This window comes from Musa acuminata, chromosome BXJ1-4, assembly GCF_036884655.1.
Source record: "Musa acuminata AAA Group cultivar baxijiao chromosome BXJ1-4, Cavendish_Baxijiao_AAA, whole genome shotgun sequence".
Taxonomy (NCBI): domain Eukaryota; kingdom Viridiplantae; phylum Streptophyta; class Magnoliopsida; order Zingiberales; family Musaceae; genus Musa; species Musa acuminata.
Window position 1 is genome coordinate 30,033,936 of NC_088330.1, and position 6,869 is coordinate 30,040,804.

Genomic DNA, 6,869 nt, shown 5'->3' on the forward strand with positions numbered 1-6,869 from the left:
AAAGCATTGGTTTAAAGAATGGAAAATTATTCTACTAATTTTTTTCTGAAAATTGATCCTCCTTTGTTCAAGAATAAAAGATGAAGAATCTGAGAATTGACAACGTCAGCCAAGGCTAGATCTTATGCCAAGAAAGAGTCTGCATTAACTGGGACACTGCGAGCCATTGCTGGTCCAAAGCCTCTGTAAAAGTCCTTGATTCCCTCTGAAGTCAGAATCTGACGTACTTTGGATTCTTATAACCATCAATCTGAATCATGCTCTTTACAACGTTGGGTAGATAGATAGAAGGATGCTCCAGCTAGGCCTCCAGCAATGATCAGAGGAATCCTGAAGTGTCTCAACCGCCTGCAAAATACCGCTTGAGGGCTTCGTATACTCCGAACAAGGCAGCAATATTACCAGGAACTTCGCGTTCCAAGATCCGAACCAAGCCTTTATATAGCCCTCTTAGACTAGCTTCTTGCATGACATGCTTTGCAACATCGACAGGGTCCTCTGTACTTTGCCGCAGCAAATGAAGCAGCTGAATCCACCAAGGCACTTTGGGCTTGCAGACTGTATTAAAGTGTCCTAAAAAGACATTAAATCAAACACATATCACATACAGATTTAACTCAAAGAATATGTCACGTATTGCTTTAACTCAAAGAATCAAGAATTTTTCCATTTGTGGATGTACTCTTTCAAGTAATTAATTACATATATAACCTCCTAATTCTTTTCAATCAATGCCTCAATGGTGAACATTTAAGCCTGACTGTACCAGAAACATTAGTTTACCTAATGGACTTTACAGATACAATGCATATATCACCTATAATTAAGTCATTTGCATCTAGAACTTTAATGGTACAATCAATTTTCTGTTTACTATAGGTGTCTTGAGATATAGTGTCTTTAATGGTACATTAGTTTCCTTTTTACTGCACATGTCAATTTTTCCTTTTTACTGCACATGTCAAATGTAATTTTTGCAAGATCATTGAAATTTTTAACATCGAGCAAATATTGCAAATTATGGTTTAGGTGTTAAAGCCTACAATTGGAGGACAGGACCAATTCATGCTATACCACAGGTGAGTGTCAATAGTACCCAGAAGATTGGATATGGATGTTCAATGCATGCATATTATTAATTTTATTCATCTCATCATCTTTTTCCTCACTTCGATAAATTCCAAGTTAACTTTAATGGGTATATCTAACTGAGAAGGGTCTTAAACAATACCAATTTGCAGTTTTACTAATTAATCTCTATACAACTTACATAAAACTGACATATGATGATACTAAATTAAATAAATAAAATATTACTTTTATATATATATGAACTTATAAAACACAAGTTTTAAAATAACTTATCGATTTACAAGTTCAGAACAAGGTGTGACTAAATGAACAGGTCGGAAGCATGTAAGCTATTTCAAGATTGGAAAAAAGCAAAAGGAAAAAAGGAAATAGTTTAATATTTCACTAATACTTGTCAACAAAATTGAACAAGTACAAAAAGAAAAGGGCGAAAGGAAAAAAATCTGAATAAAAAGAGTCAGAAGGCAAAGACAGTGACTCGATAAATAATCAGCACAGACAACAGCAGTGGTTTCCTCTTATTTAACTGAAACATACCAAGTGATATTACCTATCTTAAGCTGAAATGTTAAGCATAAGTAAACAAATGCCATCTGTTGCATGCAAAAAGACCAGACCAAAACTTAGCAGCTCTAGAGATTGACTTGGGTTCTTTTTAAGACCCACCTCTTTGAAATTTTATTCTCAAACTTTGATAACAATGTATACTAACTCAGGTTAAGAAACAACATGCTAGTGAAAACTTTAGTTACACGACTTACTAAAGCCAAAGTCCTTTAAAATGATGGAAAAGTTCAAAATTTTATCCATTTTCAGTTTCCTGAAGACAAATCAATGTTTAACTTGACAACCTGTACCATATAGTGGCCTGTGTGTAAATAATTCTAGCAATTGAAAGAAAAAAGAACATAACTTTGTCCATCCATTTTCAATGAGCAATTAACCAGCTGAAAGAAAAAAGATACTGTGAGAATCAGCAACTACCATATCTCCTAGTCAGTGACATCATGGATTTTTCCTACTTAACCAGCTGATCATGACATTGGCAGTGTACCAACCAAAAACCACCCATAAAAAAGGAAAAGAAAACAGAATAACAAGAGGCCGCTGCAAGAATAAACAACACATGGAAATTTATGTAGCTCTGCCTCTCCAATGATGTGTCTTCACTATACCTGTTAATGCAGTTGTGAAATAGTAAAATAATAAAGAAGAATAGAAAAAGGGTACTTCTACTGAATGGGCATATGGAAGATGGATTACACAAATTGCGAGGGGCGATTTTCCTAGAAAATACCCATATTTTGGGTATTTTCAATTGGTAGCCTCATTTTGTTTTTTTCTCAAATAGTATCCCTAAATTGAAAAAAAAAACGTCCAACACTTCTCTCAAAAAATTTTCCATAAATTACAATGTTTTGGTTTGTTACAATGTTTTTGACGACCATAACAAAAATACTGTAAATCTTACTTAAAAACACTATAAATGATCTAAATAAACTCCTAACCTTAATCAAACTAACTTGTGCTAAAATATGTTATTATAATGATCTATGAGCAATGAAAACCAAAGAGGCACTATACGATGTCACGTATAGTATTTTTCAATAACATTTATAGTGTTTTCAGTACATTAATAAAATACTATAAACGTTATTGAAAAACACTATAAACGGGCCAAATAAAAATACTATAACAATTGAAAAAGGATTAAACAAATGAACGAAAAAATTGACAGGAAAACCTTTGAGGGGTATTTTGGGTTTTTTAAATTAGGAGTATTGTTTAGGAAAAAAAACAAACGAGGGATACCTTTTAGAAAATATCCAAAATATGAGTCTTTTCTAGAGAAACACCCAACTGTGAACTAGGGCTTGTAAAAGTAATTTATGAAACAAAATGCTAAAAATATCTCAAATAGTGATACAAGAACCAAATACATCCGCAAAATAAAATAAAGGGGTTCGGATCCAGACCAAGTTGGAACAATTCAACAAACACCTCAGATGCACAATTTCTTGAAGTCGAAATCCTCCTACATTCTTTTCCCTTTACCAAAACGACTTTTATCTTGCCCGCAAAATCTTGTTTTCAGACAAGAAAAAGTAAAAAGAAAAGCGTTCCTACCTGTCGCTTGGTGCTTCACCGAAACAAGGGATTTGTTAGAAGTTGCAAGCATCTATAGAACCATCCCCCCTATCGTGACGCAGCACTTTTGTCTCATCCCTCATGCGCAAAGCCTTTCAGAAATCATCATCAGGAGAACACAAGAAGCGTTTAATAACACAACCCAACCTAGGCAAAGCTCACGCCTTCAGTTGAAGATGCAAAGATGTAAGCAAGCAAAACAAGTGTAAGAGTATGTGGTCCTATTTAATTAAGTAAGATATATTATAGATATGATTGGATTCTGATTATGGTTATTGGCCAATAGAAAAGAAGTTCATGTTAAAGTAGGATTCCTTAGGAGATAACCTTGATAGAGGAACTCTCCTAATAACTTATCCTAGACTCTCTGCTCTCGCCTATAAATAGACATGACCTCTAGGGGCTAAGGGAGTATCTGATAGACAGGACCTCTAAGGGCTAAGGGAGTATATGATAGACAGGACCTCAGCAATTGAGAGATTAAGGTTTTTCTCTCAATCTCCCTCTCTCCTAATCCCCTAATCCATCAAGATAGGAAGAGAGGAGAAGGATCTAGTTTTCCTTTCAGATCCTTACAGATCCTTGTAGAACAACAAGAAAAGGTACGTATCGTAATATTGTCATATCTAATTTATTTGATTTCAATCTTGGCATAAAAGTTTTTTCGCATTACAGACAACATGATTATAGATTTTATGCTAACAGAAGGAGACCTTAACTCGATCTGTTTAACAATCTCCCACTCTCCAAAATTTGTCATATTCTCGCGAAACTCATCACAAAATGTAATGGAGGATGAAAAAGATGATAGATTGCAATCCCGTCGATAAGATAAGAAGATAGAGAAGGAAAATAGGAACCTTTATTGAACACAAAGAGGAGGCGCGCCAACTCTCTCTCTCTATGTAACTCTCTCTCTCTATGTGAGCGTAAGATCATGATCTAAGATTAGAAAACAGTCTCTTTTTCTTTATCTTCTTTCATTTCATTCGTTTTCTATTTCTTGTTGAATCAAATAGCTACTATCTCGTTACTATAATTTTTCTCCTCTTTACTACAATTCACACTCTCCCCTAATTAGATCTAACATTTTACTTAAAAGAGATGGGCTATCAGCTGTGGACTGTTAAATCCCACTATGGACTATCAGCCCAATATAGTTGAAACCGATCTCATACTCCTAATTAAACATAAACTTCTAAATCAATTAAATTTCTAAATTTTAATTTAATTCTAATCAAATTTAACTTTTATCTCTAATGTCCTCTTAAATTTTTCATACCTTGTAAAGATATCTATAACATTTTTTTCAAAATTTATAGTACGATAATTTCATTCCTCTCTTGATGACTACATTTTAAGATGATTTTAAAGTTAGAAACTTGTCATAAAAAAAATTGATCTCAATTCTTCTAGTATATTTCTAAACTAAATATCTTAGGATGAATATGATTGCTCATAATCCTAAAAAGAAATTATAACCATATATACTTTTTCACTATTAGGATTCTTGCTTGGAGATAAAATTCTATTTGATTCTCCACGTATATGCTGATCAAGTTGGCTCAATAAATGGTTACAATCAAGTACATAATACTCCAAAAATCTATTTGTAAAATATATTGTCAACCTTCTAACCACTGCCATCGCTTCTTGCTAACTTTGAACTTTTTGAGAAGCTCTATAGTATATTTTTTTGAGAAATAATTTTTTTTTATAATTTGTTGATCAATTGTAGTGCCAAGATAATATTTCATAAAACCTAAGTCAAACATCTCAAAGTTTTTCTTATTGGAACTCTTGAATCTTGAATCATGTCAATATTACAACATTATCTTTTGTTGTCAAACTTTATTTTGAAATAAATGATTCATTAAAAGAAGTTCCTAATTATATAATATCAATATATAATCAGATTAAACTTTACATTCTATTACTAATCACATGATTACTAGCTCTAGTATCCAAGTACTAGCTCTAGTTTGATTCAGAGACAACTAAGGCCCTTCTTCACAAAGAATCCCAAGTATTTAAGTTGTGTTAATCTTGTAAAACTGTGTTAGGACTTTCCAACAATGCTTCTTCAATACTTAAGTTAGTAAATAATTTAGACGATTCAATTAGGTTTTTAGATAAAAAGTTGTGTTGGGAATATTATGAACATACATACGCCCTTTTATAATAGGCTTTAGGTGCTATTACATCCATAGTATGCGCCGGTCATAAAGGTTGTGATGCACTTCCCTCAAACTTAACTATCCAAGGTGTAATAAAGTCTAATCCACTTCGCCATATGTTATTGATCACACAATGGTGAGGTGTCAGCCACTTGATATTGAGGTGTCGATCACTTGACGTAGAGGTGTCAACCACCTAATATTGCGGAGGTATCGATCACCTAATATTGAAGTGTCAGTCATTATGCCTCTATCACTCCCCCCTACTTGTTAGCATATCGTGTGTACGAGATCGAGTCAAGAAATATCCTTCAATGGGTTGATGACACTTAGGTTCTCTTGAAATCTGTATGTGTTTGGTTGCCTTGGTTATTCACCCTCTTATTGTGCTTATGAGTCAATTTGACCTCACATGTCATCTAAATACATTGTGTGCTGATTTGGCCTCGCATATTAGTGAAATGTATAATTCCTACAACATTATATTTGAGACTTATTTGTGTTGTGATTTGGCCTATCACAACACACTGATTTGGCCTCACATTTCAGCATAATTTGCATGTTCTTGCATAGGATAATTCCTATAACATTCATAACTGTAATTATTATAATTATAACATTATATTTGAGACTTACTTGTGTTGTGATGACTGAATGGTCCTCTTTATTGTTCAGGACCTTTATATTAATTATAACATCACTACTGTCTCTCCCTCTAGCTTAAATTCTTTGTTCATGGAACGGCAAATTCTTATTATGAAACTAAGAATCTTTTCTATAATTTTAACATTACTAATCTCTTTATCATTTATTTTTATTTTGTTTATGATCAGAGAAAAACAATCTGAAAATAGATTTTAAGTTTCTTCATCTTATTTATACCTTATTAAATGTTATGAAGAATTGGTTTCACTGTTTTATAATAAGATTAAGAGTCTTTTGATCTTTACATTTGTGATCTTTCAACTCGCTATCTAATTTAGGGTTAAAGAGTTTTCTTCTTTACTTGGTTTCATTAAACTCTTATCAACAATATCTCAGTTATATATTTTGAGATCATAGTTTGGATTGGAGGCACATGACGTTGAAATATGTTATTGAGTGATGTCATGTCAACGATATAGATCTCCCCCACGTCGAAGTCCTAACAACCATCTCAAAATCTTCTCTCTACATATTCTCACTCTAAGATTTATTTTCTCCTTAATTTCTCTCTCTCTCTCTCTCTCTCTCTCTCTCTCTCTCTCTCTTCAGATTTTGTTTACTATATTCCTCTCCTTTCATATTTTTTCCTTCATATTTTCTCTCTTATAGCCTTTGTTTCTCTAACATAATATATAAGAGAATCTATTGCCCTCTGCTGATACCATGTTAGATCTCAAACCCAGAAAATAAAAAAAGAAAGAGGAAGATAAAAAAAATCTCAAACCCACAAAATAAAAGAAGAGAGAT

At 33.0% G+C, this 6,869-nt stretch overlaps 1 long non-coding RNA gene across 1 annotated transcript; it reads right to left on the minus strand.

Annotated features, from left to right (window-relative positions):
- Window positions 1-6: 6 nt before the first annotated feature.
- Window positions 7-3,472, minus strand: LOC135672505 (uncharacterized). The gene is made up of 2 exons (XR_010512999.1): window positions 3,220-3,472; window positions 7-573 (listed from the first exon to the last, which is right to left on the minus strand). It is a non-coding gene; the product is annotated as an uncharacterized LOC135672505 (long non-coding RNA).
- Window positions 3,473-6,869: the final 3,397 nt, after the last annotated feature.